General features: G+C 42.2%; 2 protein-coding genes across 5 annotated transcripts in view; one reads left to right on the forward strand and one right to left on the reverse strand.

The window, feature by feature from the left end:
- Positions 1-19,843, reverse strand: part of LINS1 (lines homolog 1) — a 42,367-nt gene extending 22,524 nt beyond the window's left edge. The window contains exon 1 of one of the 3 annotated variants that reach the window (XM_049905490.1): positions 19,790-19,843. The gene's annotated coding sequence lies outside the window, so the exon portion shown is untranslated. Of the gene's footprint in view, positions 1-18,423; positions 18,965-19,789 lie in introns of those variants that run through there. The other 2 variants (XM_049905488.1, XM_049905487.1) reach the window with 2 other exon arrangements.
- The window catches only part of ASB7 (ankyrin repeat and SOCS box containing 7), a 64,721-nt gene continuing 63,087 nt past the window's right edge, over positions 19,165-20,798 (forward strand). For both annotated transcript variants that reach the window (XM_049905493.1, XM_049905492.1), the window contains exons 1-2: positions 19,165-19,626; positions 19,807-19,905. The gene's annotated coding sequence lies outside the window, so the exon portion shown is untranslated. The remainder of the gene's footprint in view (positions 19,627-19,806; positions 19,906-20,798) is intronic.

Consider the following 20,798-nt stretch of genomic DNA (forward strand, 5'->3'; position numbering starts at 1 on the left):
AAAAAAAAAAAAATTTTTTTTTTTTTACCACTATGGTCAGAGAAGATGCTTTGTATGACTTAAATCCTTTTAAATTAATCAAGGTTTGCTTTGTAGCCTAAAATATGGTCTGTTCTGGAGAATGTTTCATGTGCATTGAAGAACAATGTGTACTGTGCTCCTGTTGGGTGATGTGTCCTATATATGTCTGTTAGGTCCAGTTGGTTAATAGCGTTATTCAGACCTTCTATTTCTTTACTGATTTTCTTTCTAGTTGTTCTGTCCATCATTGAAAGTGGTGTATTAAAATCTCCTATCATTGCAGATCTATGTCTCTCTTTAATTCTGTTAGAGTTTGCTGTTGGGGGTTCTGATGTTGGGTGCATAACTGTTTGTAACTGTTATGTCTTGTAGGTGAACTGATTCTTTTATCACGTCATTCTTTGTCTCTTATAACGGATTTTGACTTAAAGTCTATTTTGTCAGATTTTAATATTTCCACTCCTGTTCTCTTTTGGTTACTGTTTGCTTGGTATTTTTTTTCCATCCGTTGACTTTAAACCTATTTATGTCTTTGTGCCTAAAGTGTGTCTCCTGTAGGTAACACATGGATGGTAATTTTTTTTTTTTTTTAATCTATTCTGCCAGTCTCTGTCTCTTGCTTGGAGCATTTGATTGTTTTATATTCAGCGTGATTATTGATAGGAAAGGGTTTACTTCAGCCATTTTGTTATACTTTTTTCTGATGGTTCTTTACTTTCTGTGCCAGGTTCTTTTTACATACAAATTTTCTTTCTCTTTCATTTATTATTGCTGTTTTTGTTTTTACTGAGTCTTTGTTTTTGTTCTTTATTTTGGTGAGTAAATTTATGAATCTTTTTGTGTGGTTACCATTAGGTTTATATTTAATTTCTTACATTTAAAACAATGTTACATCTTGAAACCACCTGAACTTCCTCAACATATGGAAATCCTATATCTACACCATTCATTCCTTTTGTTTAGATGTTGTCACCATTTACAACTTTATATCTCAGGTTCCCTGTGTCATGGATTGAATTGTGTCCCCCCAAAATATGTGTCAATTTGGTTAGGCCATGATTCCCAGTATTGTGTGGCTGCCCTCCATTTTGTGATTTTCCTGTGTGTTATAAATCACAATCTCCACCTGTGGTTAAAGAGGATTAGGATGGACTCTAATACCCTTGCTCAGGCCATGTCCCTGATCCACTGTAAAGAGAGTTTCCCTGGGGTGTGGCCTGCACCTCATCAAGAGATAAAAGGAAAGGGAAGCAAACAGAGAGTTGGAGGACCTCATACCACCAAGAAAGAAGCACTGGCAACAGAGCGCATCCTTTGGACTTGGGGTTCCTGTATGCAGAAGCTCCTAGTCCAGGGAAAGAATGATGAGAAGGATGTTCCTCCAGGGCTGATAGAGACAGAAAGCCTTATCCTGGAGCTGAATTTGGACTTTTAGTCTACTTTACTGTGAGGAAATAAATTTCTCTTTGTTAAAGCCATTCACCTGTGGTATTTATGTTGTAGCAGCACTAGGTGACTAGGATACCCGTAGCTGATTTTCAACTACCATTATAAGCATTTAGGTGGTTGTCACGTGTCTTTACCTCAGGTTGTTCTCTGATGTCGTTGGTTTTATTTCTGAAGAACTCCCTTTTATATTTCTTGTAGGGCTGGTCTGGGGGTTACTAATTCCCTTAATTTCTATGTATCTGGAAATGCCCTAATTTCACCCTCATTTTTGAATGACAGGTTTGCTAGGTATACAACTCTTGGTTGACCTTTTTTTTCTTTCAGGAGTTTGTATATGTCATCCCATTGCCTTATTGTCTGTGGTTTCTGAGGAGCAATCAGTCATTAGTCTTACCGAGGCCCCTTTGTAGGTGTATTTCGCTTTTTTGTTGCTGATCTCAAATTTCTTTGCCTTTGGATGTGGAAAGTTAGTTTCATTTTGATATATCTCAGTGAATTTCTCTTGAGGGTCTAGCCTATATAGAGTTCGTTGAACTGCTTGAATGAAAACTGTTTCATTTTCATGAATTCTGGGAAGTTTTCTGCCATTATATCTCCAAAAATTCTCTGTAATTTTTATTCTTTTTCTCTTCTGGAATTCCTGATATGTGTGTATTATTCCTCTTGATGGTGACCCATAGGCTTTGTTTTCCTTCAGTCTTGTTTTTGTTTGTTCCTTATACTGAGTAAAATCAAATCTTTTGGACTGTTTCGCTGAGTATTCCTTTCAGTGTTTCAATTCTACTTCTGCATCCTTCTATTGAGTTGTTTATTGTTACACTTCTGAATTTCAAGTTCTTGTTTATTTCAAGGATTCTATTCATTAAATTTGTTTTGTTCTTGTATTGTTTTCCTGATTTTTTTCTAGACTTTTTTTTGGTTTTCCTTGATCTCTTTGAAGAGATGTAATAGTTTTTTGAAGTCCTTGTCCAGTAGTTATATCATCGATTCTTCCTCATAGACATTTTCTGTTCCTCTATTTTGTTCATTTGGTTGAGCCGCCTCTTCCTGTCTCTTCATATGATTTGGAATTGACTGCTATCTTTGAGGTGTTGTTTATGTTTTGTTTTTATTTTGATGTATCAGGTGCTTAGCTTTTTCCCTTTCTCTTTAGATTGCTTCCTTTCCTTTATATTGTTTTAACTGTTGCTTTCTGTTACTGGTCTATGTATGACTTTGGTGCTGATAGTTGTCTGGGTGTGCTCTCCTCTCACTAGTGGGTATGGTGGGTCACACACACATGGGGGTACTATGTCATTAGGCACGTATGTCTTCCCTTAGAGGACTGCGTGGAGGTGTGAGAGCAGGTCCCTTCCCAAATGAAAGGTACCAGGTGTCAGGTGGTCAGGATCCCTTCCCAGCTCTTGAGGAATAATGTGGTAACTTCACATTGTCAAGAGCAGTTAGTGCAGCCCCTGGCACATGTCCAGTCCACCTTATTTCCTTCCAGGTTTCTGTACACAGTACCTCTGCCTCTGGCTGTTTTCTGTGAAGTTGCCTTCCTGGGCTCCTTATCCAGGGATGTTGCTTGCTGCATTCCAAAATGGCCATGCTGTGCTGGACCAGCAGGCACAGCATGGACAATCCGTGAATCTCTGTGTTGCACTGCTTTTATTCTCTCTCTCCTTCCAATCAGTGCTCAATCCAGGTATTCAGCCCTACCAATTGATGTTCAAGAATCCAAGGTCATTATTTATGTCTGTTTCACTTAGTTTCTTGAGTCTTTATAGTAGGTGGACGTTATGGTGCACTATCTAAGCCATCATCTTAACTGGAGATTACTTTTGATTCGGAGGACTGGGAATAGAGATAAATTTTGTGATTCAACGGGAAATTATAGCACACCCTTACTGGTTATCAGATTGTGGCACTTTCATTGTCTCTGAGCTATTCTGCACCTCTTTGTAAATGCATAACTGATGGATATGCAAACTTTGTTTGGTAGCGTTTTAATTGTCTTCCTCCTCCCTAGGTATAAACCAGTTCTGGTACCTACCTGTAAATTAGACTGCATTCCTTTTACCTTGCCCAAACTATCATTGCTTAGTAAATTTTCAGTTCTTCCAGTTTTCTTCAAAATCTGGCTACAATCCTTCAGGCTAACTCTTTCAATTTTCCTCCCTCTCACCTGAGATCTGAAATGGTCCAGATGCCTATGGGAACTCCAGATTATCTTGGCCTTTTTCTCTAGGATCTGAAGAAGCCCTAAGATCTAGAGCCTAATGACTTTATATAAAACCTAGGAGGACTCGGCACCGCAGCAGACCACGGATGGGCCAAATTTCTTCCTAGATGAGCCACTGTCTGGACCACTGAAGAAGTCCAGCAAAATGCTCGAGGTATGCATGTTCTTCTATAGGAGGTAACCACGACTGTGGACATCACCAAGATCATCACCATCTTAGCTTGAGAACTTCCAAGAACTCAAGGAATGGTGATGCATAATGGAAAGGTTTTCCTCCACCAACCTCTCAAAATCCACTGGGTTGATTACCCTCAGAGTTCAACTCTTTTTATATTAATATTTCTCTTTTCCATTTCAGGCATCTCTCTTTTAAAACGCCTGATTATCAGGACCCTAATCAGCTAAACTTTGCCACCATCCCTATTATGGGTTGAATTGTGTCCCCCTAAAACCATGCTGGAAACTCTAGTGGCACAGTGGTTAAGGACTACGGCTACTAACCAAAAGGTTGGCAGTTTGAATCAACCAGGCACTCCTTGGAAACTCTATGGCGCAGTACTACTCTCTCCTATAGGGTTGCTATGAAACTGGAATCGATTTAACGACAACAGGTTTGGTTTGGTGTAAAACCATGTTGAGGCCCTAACCCCCACACCTGAAAATGTGACCTTATTTGCAGATATAATTGGTTAACATAAGGTCATACTACAGTAGAGTGGGCCCTAATCCGATACGACTGGTGTTCCCATAAAAAGAGAAGACACACAGAAACTCACAGGCCCAGAGGGTAATGGCCACGTGAAGACGGAGACAGAGATAGGTGTTATGCTGTTATAGGTCAAGGAATGCCTGGGGCTACCAGAAGCTGGGAGAGAAGAGAAAGGGTCTTTCCCTAAAGATTTCAGAGAGAGCCCTGGCCCTGCCAATACCCTGAATTGGTTTCTAGCCTACAGAACTGTGAGAATGCATTTCTGTTGTTTCAAGCCACCCAGTTTGTGGTGCTTTGTTACGGCAGCCCTAGGATAGTAACACAACCTCTCAACAGATGGGGCAACTAGTTTTTCAGAACAGCACCAAGAATGCTCGAGAGAGTACTTCTTAGGCCCTGCTTTTGCCATTTAGGAGGTTTCTGATGGCCTCTTGAGTTGTTGCTGAAGAAATGATGTTCTTTTTAAAAATTTTTTATTTATTTTGTTGTTGTTATTGAGAATATACACAGCAAAACATACACCAATTCCAGTTTCTACATGTGCCATTTAGTGACACTGACTACATTCTCTGAGTTGTGCAACCATTCTCACCTTCCTTTTCTGAGTTGTTCCACCCCCATTAACATAAACTCACTCCCCCTGAGGTTCCTATCTAATCTTTCAAATTGCTGTTGTTACTTTGAGCCCAAATAAACAGTTCTTAGAGAGCAAAATGTTCCAAAACCCAAAACCAAACACGTTGCCTTCGAGTTGATTCCGACTCACAGTGACACTACAGAACAGAGTAGAACTGCCCCATAGGGTTTCCTAGGAGCGGCTGGTAGATTTGAACTGCCCACCTTTTGGTTAGCAGCTGCAGCTTGCTGTAGCTCTTAATTCCTGTGCAATCAGGGCTCCATACTGCTCCAGTCATTTTTCTTACTAATTAAGCTAAGTTATTGTTTGGTTTTAAGAATACTTCAGGGCATATTTGTGGCTTAAGGTTTAAAGGTTATCTCAGGGCAATAGTTTCAGGGGTTCCTCCAACCTTCGTAGTGCCAGAAAGTCTGGAGTCCATGAAAATTTGAAATTCTGTTCTGCATTTTCCCTCTCTTGGTCAGGATTTTGCTACAGGATCTTTGATCAAAATTTAATGGTAGCCGGGCACCATCCAGTTCTTCTGGTCTCAAGGAATGATATTCTTCTTGAATAAATGAACACCTGAGAAAGAGCTACCCACAAATAACCACTCTAGACTCCCATATTCTGAAATAAGACTAACCTCTCCGCCATCCTTCAGGAACTCCCTTGTTTTATAAAACCCCAAGTTTTCTTCTTCTTCTTTAGAAGGTTCTCATTAATGAATATTCCCCCTACTGCAATAGCCTGAATAGAAACATCTCAGCTCTCTGGTGCATTCTGTCTTTCACACATCAGAAGTTTGTTTTCATATTCAACTTCAAACTCTATATTCCATTTCAATTGTTTTATTTTTTAACTTAGTTATAACAGTAACATTTCTTCCCAGGGAAAGTAACGGAATTTTAAAACAGACTATTTTAGGTTTTAACTGATACCATATGCTCAACTATATAATTTTCAGCAACAAATGGAATTATTTTTATTTCAATGCTATAACAATAGAGCATACTTCCAATAATATTTCTATAAACAAGTCCTTAAATTTTACCCCAAATGAAAATAGTATCTATTAGGTTGAGCCATTTAAAATTGCCACTATCCAACTATTTTTGGTCTACAAAAAGGACAATCTCATATGGCTCAGCCATTTCGGCACATGACTAGTGAATGCTGGTGAATAAATAAATATCTCGGGAAAAATGGGCTGTTTTAGATCTTGGTGGGACCCAGGTTCCTTGATAAGAGTGGCTAGTGAGTAATCAGATTCGAAGATTATAAACTCTAAATTAAAAAATACAGATTCGAAATTACCCAAAACGGGTCTACAGAGACAGAGGAAAAAAAAATGAAAGCATAAATTGGAGGTCACAAATGCCTACAGGGCCCAGGCGGGCAACTAGCTGATGAAGACAATAGGTGCTAGGCTGTGTCTATTGTGAACAAGAACAAAACTGTCATAATTATACCTGCAGCAAAACAAAAGTCTGTGGATAGCCCAGCAGAAAATTGAGAACTGCAATTTTTTTAAAAAAGCAAAAGCAATCACATCACTAAAGAACAAATTCTGAACAAAACAAGCCAAGGGATTTAATTTTTTTGAAGTGGCTGCCATAGGCTGGCACAAGCTGCATTACCATGCTGGTCTGGAGGAAGGTGGACCCTTTACACACCTAGCTTTTAGGAGATGCTAGCAAAGTAGAGTGTCTGAGGATGGATGCTCAGGATGTTGACAGTTTTTAAAGCCATGTATGCTGGATAAAGGAGAGAGATTTGTTTAGCCTGGAAAGGACTGGAAGGGATCTAACACATGGAGTCGCTAGGAGTCAGAATTGACTCTATGGCTACCAACAAATTAAGACAAGGAGTCTCTGGGTGGCAGAAACGGTTAAGTGCTTGACTACTACCCAAAAGGTTGGTGGTTCGAAACCACATAGAGGTACCTTGGAAGAAACTCCTGGAGATCTGCTTCCGAAAGGTCACAGCCTTGAGAACCCTATAGAGGGCAGTTCTACTGTACAACACATGGGGTCTTTATGAGTCAGAATGGATTCCAGGGCAACTAGTGGTTATTTAGGACAAGAAAATGCCTCTTGGCAGAGGAGAATGAATTTACATACCAAGTGGCCTAAGGAAGTATTCATTACGAGTATACAATTTGAGGGCTGTTTTTTTTTTTTTTTAAGTACTATAAACTATTTGAATTTTGCTTTCTAGTCCACAGTAAAGCCATACATATCTTAATATAAAAATAATACTATTTCCCACCCATCTTCACATAATAACGCTTTAAGAATAGTAATAGCTATTACTATGCCCACTAGGTACCAGACCTTACCCAAATTAGTAATAGCTTTGAACCAGTGTTATTAGATGCTACTATTATTTTCATACCCATTTTATAGATAAGGAAATTGAGTCACAGAGAGATTAAGTCACAGAGCTAGTTAAGTGGCAGGGTCAGGATTTGAATCTAGGGATTCTAACTTCGGTGCCTGTGCCCTCGACCACTCTTCTGTGGGGCTCCTTGATTTTCTGGGGCTCCAAAAGCTCTAGGACAATAGTTGAATAGATGACCTTGAATGAACATCCCAAATGTGAACATTCAACTCACACGCCCTACTCTCTAACCCTTTCTAGATCTATTCCTGTAAACTGTAAAACAGAATACAAATGCTCAGAATCATTTTGACATGTTGCACAAAATCAGCCAATAGGAAGATGCAAATTAAAATCACAATGAGATACCACCACACACCTACAGAAACCTATAGAAACATCGGAGATTGCATGGTAGAATCTCGCAAGACCAATGACTTATTCATGGCAAATACCTTTCTCCAATAACATAAATGGTGGAACTTGCCGGATGGAGTACACAGGAATCAAATTGACTATATCTGTGGAAAGAAACAATGGAGAAGCTCAATATCATCAGTCAGAACGAGGCCGGGGCCAACTGTGGAACACACCATCAATTGCTCATATGCAAGTTCAAGTTGAACCTGAAGAAAATTAAAACAAGTCCACAAGAGCCAAAATATGACCTTGAGTATATCCCACCTGAATTTGAAGATGATCTCAAGAACAGATTTGACACACTGAACATTAATGACTGAAGACTAGATGAGTTATGGGATGGCATCAAGGACATCATACATGAAGAAAACAAAAGGTCATTAAAAAACAGAAAAGAAAGAGAAGACCAAAATGGATGTCAGAAGAGATTGAAAGTTGCTCTTGAACATAGAGTAGCTAAAGCAAATGGAAGAAGTGAAGTAAAAGAGTCGAACAGATTTCAAAGGGCAGCTCAAGAAGACAAAGTAAAGCATTTCAATGAAATGTTCAAAGACTTGGAGTTATAAAACCAAAAAGGATGAACACAGTTGGCATTTCACAAGCTGAAAGAACCGAAGAAAAAAAGAATTCAAGCCTTGAGTTGCAGTACTGAAGGACTCAACAGGCAAAATACTGAATGATACAGGAAGCATCAAAGAAGATGGAAGGAATATAGTCACTGTACCAAAAAGAACTGGTCAACATTCAACCATTTCAGGAGATAGCATAGGATCAGGAACCAATGGTACTGATGGAAGAAGTCCAAGCTGCACTGAAAAGAAAAAAAGGCATTAGCAAAAAACAAGGTTCCAGGAATTGACGGAATACCAGTTGAGATGTTTCAACAAATGAATACGCTACACGTGCTCACTCGTCTATGTCAAGAAATTTGGAAGACAGCTACCTGGCCAACCAACTAGAAGAGATCCACATTTGTGCCCATTCCAAAGAAAGGTGATCCAACAGAACGCGGAAATCACCGAACAATATGATTAATATCACATGCAAGTAAAATTTTGCTGAAAATCATTCAAAAGCAGTTAGTTGCAGCAGTACATCGACAGGGAACTGCCAGAAATTCAAGCTGGATTCAGAAGAGGACATGGAACAAGGAATATCATTGCTGATGTCAGATGGATCTTGGCTGAAAGCAGAGAATACCAGAAAGATGTTACCTGTGTTTTATTGACTATGCTAAGGCATTCAACTGTGTGGATCATAACAAATTATGGATAACATTGTGAAGAACAGAAATTCCAGAATACTTCACTGTGCTCATGAGAACCTGTACATAGACCAAGAGGAGATTGTTCAAACAGAACAAGGGAATACGGCATGGTTTAAAATCAGGAAGTGTGTGTAAGGGTTGTATCCTTTCACCATACTTATTTAACCTGTATGCTGAGCAAATAATCCCAGAAGCTGGACTATATGAAGAACAGGGCGGCAAGACTGGAGGAAGGCTCATTAACAACCTGTGTTGTGCAGATGACACAACCTTGTTCGCTGAAGGCAAAGAGGACTGAGGCACTTACTGATGAAGGTCAAAGATCACAGCCTTCAGTATGAATTACACCTCAACATAAAGAAAACAAAAATTCTCACAACTGAACCAATAAGCAACATCATGATAAATGGACAAAATATGTAAGTTGTCAAGGGTTTCATTTTATTCGGATTCATAATCAATGCCCATGGGAGCAGCAGTCAAGAAATCAAACGATGCATTGCATTTGGCAAATCTGCTGTAAAAGACCTCTTTCAAGTGTTGAAAATCAAAGATGTCACTTTGAGGATTAAGGTGTGCCTGACCCAAGCCACAGTACTTTCAATCACCTCATATGCATTCGAAAGCTAGACAATGAATAAGGAAGACTGAAGAAGAATTAGTGCCTCTGAATCGTGGTGTTGGCGAAGAATATTGAATATATCACAGATTTCCAGAAGAATGAACACATCTGTCTCAGAAGAAGCACAGCCAGAATGTTCCTCAGAAGCAAGGATGGTGAGACTTCACTTCACAAACTTTGGATGTGTTATCAGGATGGACCAGGCCCTGGAGAAGGACATCATACTTGGTCACGGAGGTCAGCGAAAAAGTGGAAGACTCTCAAAGAGATAGACTGACACGATGGCTGCAACAACAGGCTCAAACACATGCAGGGCTGGGAAGACGGTGCCGGACCAGGCAGTGTTTTGTTTTGTTGTACACAGGGCCTCGATCAGTTGGAACCAACTTGATGGTACCTAACAACAACACGCATCCATCAGAATGGCTAAAATAAAGAAGAGTGACAACACCCAAGGCTGAGGAGGATGTGAAGCAACAGGGACTGTCATCCATTGTTGGTAGGAACGTGAGATCGTTCAGCTGCTGTGGAAAACGTCTTAGCAGTTTATCTAAAAAAACTAAACCATCAACCACATATAACCCAGCAATTACACTCCTGGGTATTTATCACAGAGAAATGAAAACTCATGCCAGGCAAAACCCTGTACATTGAGGAAGACGTGGCTGCGTTTGGTAACTCCCTCACGTTCCAGGAACTGCCCCTCCCCTTTACCTGCAGGCCTACGGTGGGTAATGGCAGTTACAAGCCCACGGTTACTATACCAGCCCTAGATGATTTCCTAAAACAATGGCGCCCACACTGTGGCATACACCCAAACCTCCTGGGAGGCTAGAAAGACAGATGGTAGGCCCTGCCCCCGGGGGTTTCAGATACAGCAGTTCTGGCATGGGGCCCAGTGATTTCTCTAACAAGTTCCTGGTTACTGTTGAGGCACCGAAAACATTTAAACCTCGCAGTTTTGTAAACTGTCCTCTTATTAAACTCATATCGGTAGGACTCTGGTCAGGCTAGAAATTCCTCTTAGCGTGAAGGAAAAGCCAGTTAATACAGAATTATAGGTAAAAGACTTAAAATATATGTTTGAAACAATACTTAAAGTGTTTTTTTTTTTTTAGTCAAAGTGGTATGTTAGCAAGAGCACGAGATCTGGATCAAACTGAGGCAACTCGAGCAAGTTACTCCGTGCATCTCAGTCTCCTTATGTGTTGAAGGAGAATAACGGTGGTACCTGGAATATCCACAAAGAACACTCACCCGTATTTAGTATGCCCCAGCAGACCCTGGGAAGCATGGTCACACATGGCAGGTCTGACGCTACAGCCTGCACACACTCCTTTCTTTGACTTACTCTGCACCTCTACTTACGGTTTAAAGTTTTAAAACAGAATGAATATGTTTATTGAGACAAACACCATCCTTAAACACCCCTCCTCCCCATTTTTTAAGGGGGTGGAAGTTAAGCTAGGCGCAAGTGTAAACCATTGGTTATCAGATTCTTGATAAGGAATGCAGTAAGAACCAGCCAACAGACATGGAGCCACTCAAAGAGGGAATGGAGGTGCAGGTCATGGTCTCAAAGAGGCAAAGTGGCAAAAGCAAGAGGTCAAGAACTTGTCGATCTGACTGGAGTCATCACCAAAACCAAAAAAAAAAAACCAAACCCACTGCCATCGAGTCGATTCCAACTCATAGCTACCCTACAGTACAGGGTAGAACTGCCCCATAGGGTTTTCGAGGCTGTAAATCTTTACAGAAGCACAGTGCTACCTCTTTCTCCCACAGTGCTGGTGGGTTCTGGGTTCAAAATGCCAAATTTTTGGTTAGCAGCTGCACTTGCCACTGTGCCACCAGGGCTCCAGAGGCATCATCCCAGTTCACCTCTAACTGGGCAGGACACAGGTATCAGTGAATGCAGTGCTTTTAATAGATTCATGAAGATCCCATGTTGGCTTTAGACAAGTAATGAAGTAGTTTCGTTCTCAGAGTACTGAACTAACTGACGGATTAGAGCATTTAACATCCATTTGGACATGCTGTCAGGAGGGATCAGTCCCTGGGGAAGGATATCATGCTTGGTAAAGTACAGGGTCAATGAAAAAGAGGAAGACCCTCAAAGAGATGGATTGATACAACGGCTGTAACAATGGGCTCAAAATAAGAACAACTGTGAGGATGGCGTAGGACTGGGCTGTGTTTTGTTCTGTTGTAGGGTTGCTGTGAGTTGGAACCGACTCAGCCGCACCTAACAACAACAGGTTTTCACATGCTAATTTTTGGAAGTAGATCACCAGGCCTTTTTTCCCAGTCTGTCTTCTACAAGCTCTCCTGAAACCTGTCCACCATGGGTGACCCTGATGGTACCTGAAATACCAGTGGCATAGCTTCTAGCATCACACCACCATGCAAGCTACCACAGTACTGCAAAATGACAGATGGGTGGTAGTGTTAATAAACAGAAATGACATCTTTGCTTTTCAACACTGTTTTTTCCCCAACACTTTTAAAGAGTTCGTTTGCAGCAAATTTGCCCAATGCAATACATCATTTGATTTCTTAACTGCTGTTCCCACACGCGTTGATTGTGGATCCACGTAAAATGAAATCCTTGACAACTTCAATCTTTTCTCCATTTACCATGTTGTTGCTTATTGGTCCAGCTGTGAGAATTTCTGTTCTATGTTGAGGTGTAATCCATATGCCTGACAAAAAGTAGGTACTTAATAAATGCTGAATAAATTCATGGCTGGAAATACTGTTTCCGCCAAGTTCTCAGATTATTACCTTCATTTAATTTAGTAGTGTGTATGTATAAAATAATTCTAAAATCGGTTCCGAAGTTTATTGTTAGTACTGTTTGATATTAAAAATATAAACATCCCATGTTATTTCTTATGTATAAAATAATTCTAAAATCGGTTCCGAAGTTTATTGTTAGTACTGTTTGATATTAAAAATATAAACATCCCATGTTATTTTTAACTCTGAATTTTAAATTACAATAAAAATTGCCCATCAAAAATTACAAATAATGACCATAGTAGCATCCATGGCAGAAAGTGGGCTCTAAGCTCATTTGTTCTTTACCTACAAACCTGACAACGTGCTCGACAGAACCTGCACACATCAGAGTCACATCTTAATCGGTTGAAGTAAAGTGAAAGTTAAAACTACCCTTAAAAAAAATTCCTTAAATTAACAAGGTAAGAGTTAAAAGAACACTCAAAAGCCACGAATTAGCTTCCTTTCTTTAAGCATCTTTTCCCCTGGGACAGTAGGGCCAAGGTCTCTATCCAGCCCCAGCTCCATTTCCCACCAGGTATAGCTGAACTAAGGCTAGCAGGCAGAGATGGGATTCCATTTTACTGTGTTTCTGGTGGACCTATTTACAAAATCCAGGTCCTGGATACCCTCTGCAGTCCTAGGAAAGGTGCCTCCTGTCGTCTAACACATAAACAGCTCATTCTCCCCATGAGGAGCACCAAGCTCTCTAACGGCCAGGACACAGCACTCTAGGCAGTGGTTTTCAACACTGGTCACACACTGAAATCACTGGGCACTAGGAAAAATCACTGTGCTCTGGTCCCCCTGGAGACCAACAGAATCAGAATTACTGAGGAGGGACTTGGGCATTTTTTCAACAATAAAGGCTTTCTATTCAGGGAAGAAACTCGATCCTGGTTGAGGTAGGATTTCATGAACTAAAACATCAAAAATGCTTACTGTCAATTACTTAGTGCCTATGTTGTAAAATTACTGTTTCCATTTTTGTGAATTTGACATTTACCTAAATGAATGGGAAATGAAGTATGTCTGTTAAAACCTAATCAATCTCAATTTGGTAAAAAAAAAAAAAAAAATTCTGCATATTAAGCTTCTCTTAAATAATGAAAAGTTGGAATTTTAGAATTATCAAATTTGACAGCACCAATTTAATAAGGCACTTTAGAATTATGTCTACTAGCACATTCTGTGAAATTCTGGTAATATAATGTTCCTAGTTTATAATTATATTTCTCAACCATTTTAAAAATTGTAACTTGAACAAAGGATTTTAAGTGAAAAACACAGAAGTGGTCAGATATCCAAGAACTGGAAATTAGGAGACAATTGAGGTATCATTTCCCTTGAAGCTCCTAGACCTTAGTCTCTTGGTTGAATCAGTATTTGGCAAACATCTCATCTAAATTTTCACAGGTGCTGGGATTACAATAAGACTGATAATATTCTCCACAACAACTGACTGATTTCCTTGTCTCCCTTTTGTTCTTTTTGGAGTCAATAACAGCCGATTCTATAATCAGTAAATATTATAAAATGCAGCTTGTAAATTACATTCCCACTAATGAAATACCACTTTTAATTCTTTTTTTTTTTTTTTAACACTGCAGTCCCATTGCTAAGAAAATTTGAAAATCACTGGACTAGATGATTTCTAAAGCCTCTTGCAACTTTGAAATTCCATAACCTTAAGAATAATGGAAACATGATATAGTGATCAAGGTTTCCTAGAAGGAAGTATTAATTAATTCAGGTGGAATTTACAGGTGAAGTCCAGAAATTTATAGTACAATCATGATTATACCTCTGTGAAAAGTGTTTAAAGACAAAAAGGAATGTGCAAAAGAAGGTGTTCATTGTAGCATTACAGGTGTTTTCCAAACTTGCTGTGATGTTATTGTTTGTATAACAAACCGGGAGAAATTATAGCAGAGTTGAAAGATCATACAATTTAATGTTGCTGAATATAACTAAAAAAAAAAATTTTTTTTTTTTTTAGTTTCTATTATAATCTGCTAAGTACTTCAATGAGAAGGCAAAATTTAGAAGTTAATATGAAATATGGTTGCTTAGAAGTATAATAGAATAAAAATAAAACAGCCAATTTTTACAAAATTGGAAACTGTACACCCAAAAATATGTGGTAACTTTCAAAACAGTTTCTTTAGGAAGAGTTACTTTATTTCAAGAGTTCCCTGGCTGGCACAAATGGTTACGACTGGCAGTTTGGGCCCACTCAGAAGAACCTAGGAAGACATGCCATTGAAAATCCTACGGAGCAGTTCTACTCTGTACACATGGAGTCCCACGAGCTGGAATCAACTCGACGGTAACCAACCACCACCACCATTTTATTCCAAATAAAGTACCACTGTTCCAAACTCTTGTCAAAATTTCTGTTTTGAAACCAGGGCTTTGAACTAGCTCAGTCACGGCTGATGAAGCAAAGTTGGAACAGGCTCAATTTTTTTGATTTTTAAAATTTGGGTGAAGCGGAACAATAACTGAAACGTGAAAAATTACGGGTTGAAGCCCTGGAATGGGAGGCTCCAAAGTGGCATAGTGAGCCCTTTCAGGCTCCTGATGCAGGAGACTGGACTATAGCCAGCACTGCTGAGAGTGACACACATTCAAAGCAGCACGGTCTTTGAGTGGCCGCCATTTTTGAGCAGGGCATACCTGCTTCCAACACATCCGGTAAAGAGATTTTGTTGCTATGCAACGTGCAGGCTGCCCGTGTCTTCTAGGATGGAGAGTAAGTTTCTACCAGGGCTTGGATCAATAGTTTTTCCCCTTTAGATTCACCCATATTTAAAAAATTCAGGTCCATTTGGGTTTCGCTGTTGGCCATGACTGAACCAGGCAGAACTGGTCCAAAACCTTGTTTGAAGCTGCTTGCAGAGCCTAACATACATTCTTTTGAATTGAAGGTGATATAATTGTGCTTTCCAGGTGGACTTGGTTTCTAGAAACAGCCAGAAGCGATTAAAAATTTTTCTTGCATGATTCGCAATCTCTGAATGAAACAAAACATTTTTATTTTTTCCAATCCAAGCAAACGTTTACTAAGGATGTTCTTTTAAACATTTTTATTTCCAGAATAGCTTTATATGGAGTGAGGGAAAGAAATCTTTGGGGCTCACAACAAGATGAATATTAATTTGTTCATTAACCTACACTGTTCAAATGTCTTTCATATCATGAATGAGACCGTAAAATACACTTTTTCACTCCTCTCCCCTTATAAGTTTTTTTTTTTTCTTGAAAGGGGCTTTCATTTACAATTTCATCAGTAGAGTTGCCGGCCAAACGGGCAAATTATTAAATGAAAAGTGTATGTTATTACAGATATTTGTATAGTCCTCCCATTAAAAATATTTCTGCCTTTTTCTCAATACACGCTAATCCTGGACAAACCAATTTCTGTAGGTATTCCTTCTCCCTCTCTGGAGGTTCCTTCTCAGTCACCCCTGTAGGATCCTCTTCCTCAACCAGCCTCTTAAATGTTGGGACCTTGAAGTAGTCAGTCCTCTATATCCTGTCTCTCCTTAGGACAATTTCATGAACTCTCCATTTCTTCCATCACTACCTCCATGCTAATGACCCCAGAGTCCATAATTATGGCCTAGCTCTCTTCTGGGCTCCACATTCGAGGATCTGATTGTTTCCTGGAAAGCGCCACTTGGAGGTCCCAAAGGCACCTTCTACACAAATCAACTCATTCTGTCCCCCCTTAAACGTGCTTTCTCCTGCATTTGTAGGATCCCTATCACCTGGTTACCCATCTAGACACCTGAGCATCTTCACGGACCCCTCTCTTTATCCCACTTTTCTCAATCCTCACTGCCACTTCTGTAGTATATCACGTGTGCCCTGGACAACTACAACAGATTCCTAAGTGGTTGTTTTTTGTCCCATGCTAAAATTACGTTTTTCGGAAAAACCTCTCCACTTTCCTTAGGATAAAGTCCAAACCACAAACAAAGCTTACTGGACCCCTGAAAATCTGACTCTTGGGGTCTTCTCAATTCTGTGCCCTTCACAAACTGAGCTCTAGACTTTCTCTGAGGTCTTTGGAAACTGTGCATTTTAAGGACTCAGCCTCTGCCCAGACTATTTTTCCTGACTAAATCATGCTCAACCTTATCCCTCAATCCACAGCCTTCAAATTATGTTCTGGCCTTAAACTTCCAGCCACGGGAAGCCTTCCACAAAACCAAGCCTGGCTCAGGGGGCCCTGCCAAGTGCTCCTTCTGTGTTCTATCAGAGTATTTATCTCATAGCATTATCTTCAACTATTTTCTAGTTCGGCCCCCCACACTCTACTTTGAGCTCCCTTGGACAGGACTGAGCCCAGTTTGCCTACATGTGGAAAGACCAAACAAGTATTCTTGAATAAACAAATAATAGTGAGAAGGAAAATATCAGAGGCAAATTGAACACTTCTGACCCCCCACAAATACTCCTTAGCATACTTTATTAATAAAAACAGTTGATACATTGCAATACTTCCTTTATATACAATTGGGAAGGCCTTTGAGGACAATGGAGCCCTGGTGGTACAGTGGTTAAGACCTCAGCTGCTAACCAAAAGGTCAGCAGTTTGAATCCACCAGCTGCTCCTTGGAAACCCTATGGAGCAGTCCTACTCTGTCCCATAGGGTCGCTAAGAGTCAGAAGTGACTCGATGGCAATCGGGTTTCGAGGACAATGGTGGCAGCCAAATATCTGGACTATTGGGCAACATAGTGCAAGACAATGCCACCTGCTGCCTGGACTACTAGGACAGCCTTTGTTATGGATTGAATTGTGCCCCCCAAAATATGTGTTGTAAATCCTAACCTCCCTGGTGGCGTAGTGGTCAAGCGCTAAAACTGCTAACAAAAAGGTCTGCAGTTCGAATTCACCAGGCGCTCCTTGGAAACTCTACAGAGCATTTCTATTCTGTCCTATGGGGTTGACTATGAATCAAGTTTATGGCAACTTTTTTTTTTCCTTTGTTCCTGTGGTTATAATCCCATTTGGGAATGGGTTCTTTGTTATGTCAAACAAAATATAAAATGAAGAGATTAAGAAAGTGGAAATGGGGGAGGAGAGATGCCAAGCCACATGAAGACTGCCCAGGAGCAGAAGCTCAGAAGAGACAAGGACCTTCCTCTAGAGCTGACAGAGAAAGCGTTTCCCCAGAGTCGGTACCCTGAATTTGGACTTCTAGCTTCCTGAACTGTGAGAAAATAAATGCCTCTTTGGCAAAGCCATCCACCTGTGGTATTTCTGTTACAGCAGCACTAGATAACTCAGACAGCCTTCCAGGTTTGCATTAGCCCCGCTCCCCTCTATAGTCTTCTCCAGCAGCATCCAGTGGTGATTTTTCCAAAACAAACTAGATACCATAACTCTTCAACCATGGCTTATGAGGGTCCTACAAGATCTGCCATCTGCCCTCATTGGCCAACTCCTTACCAATCATTCCCCCCTTCACTCACTTTGCTTCAGCCATGCTGGCCTTCTTTCCTGTCGTTTCTGTAAGCTGCCAAGCTTTTCCCAGCATCAGAGTGTGCACTTTTGATTCTGCGTGGAAAAGTCTTCCCCCAGATCTTGGCAAGGCTAGCTCCTCATCGCTGTTCAAACGTCACTTTCTCAGAGGCCTTTCCTGACAACCTATTTAAAATAGCTCCTCATCTCCTAGTCAAACTCTACACATTACGCAGCTTTATTTTCTTCACATAACCTCCTGCTACCTGATAATTTCTCGTCCCCCTGTTAAAGCGAAACCTCCACAAGGGCAAATGACTGCATCTCTGTCGCTCACTGTTGTCTTCCCAAAGCCCAGAACAGTGTCTAATCAGTACACACTTGTTAAATGAACAAACGCACTTAATAATCCGGTGTGACTATGTCCTCATCTCTGCTTTTCCCACTTCCCCTTTACCTTTACTCATAGAAATCCGTGAGGATCGCTATCCTTGCAGGGAAGTCCTTGAGCCGGTACCACCTTCCCAAAAGAGTCCCCCCTTCCAGGCCAGGCGAGCCGTCCCCAGTCTGGTCGCTGGTGGGACCGGACAGACCCGCAGAAGGACCCGGCTCTCGCCTCGGAGGAGCTGCGGCGGTACAGGGCGCCTTCTCGCCTCTGGCCGCCTCCCCAACCTTAAGTCCGGGGCCCGTCTGCACAGTCGCCTCGCCCGCCGCCGAGATCAGCAGCTGCTCCGGTTACCTGTCAGACGCCTGGCCAACGCCGCTGCGTTTGGGCATCGCCATCGCTAGAACGCCTGCCCCCTCCGGGGCACCGTAGTTCACGGAGAGTGCAAACGGGTCTCCGCCTCCCGCATGCGCAGTGGACCCGTTCGCGTGCAAGGTCTCTTAGCAACAGCACAGAGTCCCTCCGTCGGGGGCGGGGCCTCGGAGGCCACAGCGGGGAAGCCGGGGGGAAGTGAGTGAGGCCAATCGGAGACCAGTCCCAGCCTCGATGGGCAGGCCTCCTCTAACTGTCGCGAATGCGCAGGCGGCTTTACGGCAGACAGGGGGTGGGGGCTACTGGGGGAAAGGAGGCGAGAAGGAAGCAACCAACCAACCAAGTCGCCCCCACCCCCCACCCCCACCCACCCCGGACCTGGTTTACGGCTCCGGGCTCAGGCTCCACTGCGGCCGCTGATTGGCTGCTGGAGGCTTGGTCCATCCCAGTGACCCCAAAGTGCTGGAGGGAGAGGGAGGGGGCGGGGGTGGCCCAGTGCAAAGTGCACCTCGAAAGCCCCCCGTCCGAAGTCTCCGCGCCTGGCACTTCGGACCCTGTATGACCCGGGACTTTGCTGTCCCGAGACGGCCTGAGTCCCCTCGTAGCTGGGAGCCTCCGGCCCGGAGCGCGGCAGCCCTTGCTCCGAGCCCCCGTACCGGGACTGCCCCCCCACCCGAGCCTAGACTTCCTCCCTGCACCCCTGCCCCGAGGCTGCCCGGCGACCGAGACCGCCGCCCCCCGTCCGCTCGGCTGTCTGGATGCTCCCCGGGCTGGGGCCGTGAGGCGCCGAGGAGGATCAGGAACAGCCGTGTCCGGCCCTGCCTGGGGTGTAGCTTCAATGGAGAAGTTAGTGAGTGTGGAGGAGGCTGCAAGGAGGAAGAGGAGCAGCAGCTGAGGAGACAGGTAAAGTCAGTGAGCTCCCTCGAGAGGAAGGGACTGACTCGGAGGCTGGGAGGGGGAGAACCACTGCTCCTTCCTGCCTGACCTTACCACTCTCCAGCCCCTTCCTTAGCTCCCCGTCCTCAGAGCCCCCTCCTCCTCGCTCCTGGGGCGCTGCACCACTCACTTATTTCTGTTTTCCAGGGTTGAGCTGGCTAGGGGAGACGAGAGAGCAGGAAGGGTTCTGCTCACCCAACAGAGAAGAAGCCGGCGGAGTGCCTCTAACCAGCATCCGCTAGAAAGGTAGTGAGCACCGCCCTCCCCTCCCCCATTGTTTATTCCTGGCCCCTACTTCACTTCATTAGGCAGTGCTTTATTTTGAGGGTGGTTGCCTGGGAGTGCACCCTTTCCTAGCCCCAAGTTTTTCAGCAAAAACAAAAACATTGCCTGTGCCGTTGAATGACTTTTCTACCCCAGAGATGTGTTTTCCCCCCTTCTCTCTGTACGGTGTTTCCGCGTTTTGCATTATCTTTTGGGACACTATGCCATTTACTTTGCCCTGAGGCTTTGAGACTTTTTTTGTAGCTTCCCCGCCTCATTATTCTCATAGGAATTCCACAATTCCTTGTTAATTGCTTGTTAATTCTGAATGACTCTGCTTTTTAATTAAACCACAATTTACTCCCCCCCCCCCGCCCCCGCATCACTTTTCCTCTACCTCTGTTAGAAAATCTTTTGCCTTACCTTACTGACAAGGGTTTGGTAGAGGAAGGTAGAGCAATGGGTTGAAATTCATGAGTTTCAGGCAATAATTTGATTTCCCCCCCCCCCCCCGCAGTCAAAAGTGGGTCTGTAGACCTTAATAGCAGGAATGGTATGAAGACAGTACCTGCCCCTCAAGCACTTATGTAAATCAACTTAGGGCGTTTACTTGTGTGTGGCAGATGCGAATGGGCTCTGAAACTGCTATAAGAAGATAAATAATATTTGTTACACTTCAGATTCACTACAGGAACTTATACAAATTTAAACTGCATTTTGCTAGCAATCATTTGAGATTCAGGAACTTAAAGAGATACTTTAGTGTGTTTAGAAATCGGGTTGAATTTTGGAGGTCTTCATGAATAAGATTTCTCATTACAAAACCCTTAATGGAGAATTTGCTGGATTGAATTATTTTTTAATGTGGAGAAAAT

Source organism: Elephas maximus, chromosome 13 (assembly GCF_024166365.1).
Source record: "Elephas maximus indicus isolate mEleMax1 chromosome 13, mEleMax1 primary haplotype, whole genome shotgun sequence".
Taxonomy (NCBI): domain Eukaryota; kingdom Metazoa; phylum Chordata; class Mammalia; order Proboscidea; family Elephantidae; genus Elephas; species Elephas maximus.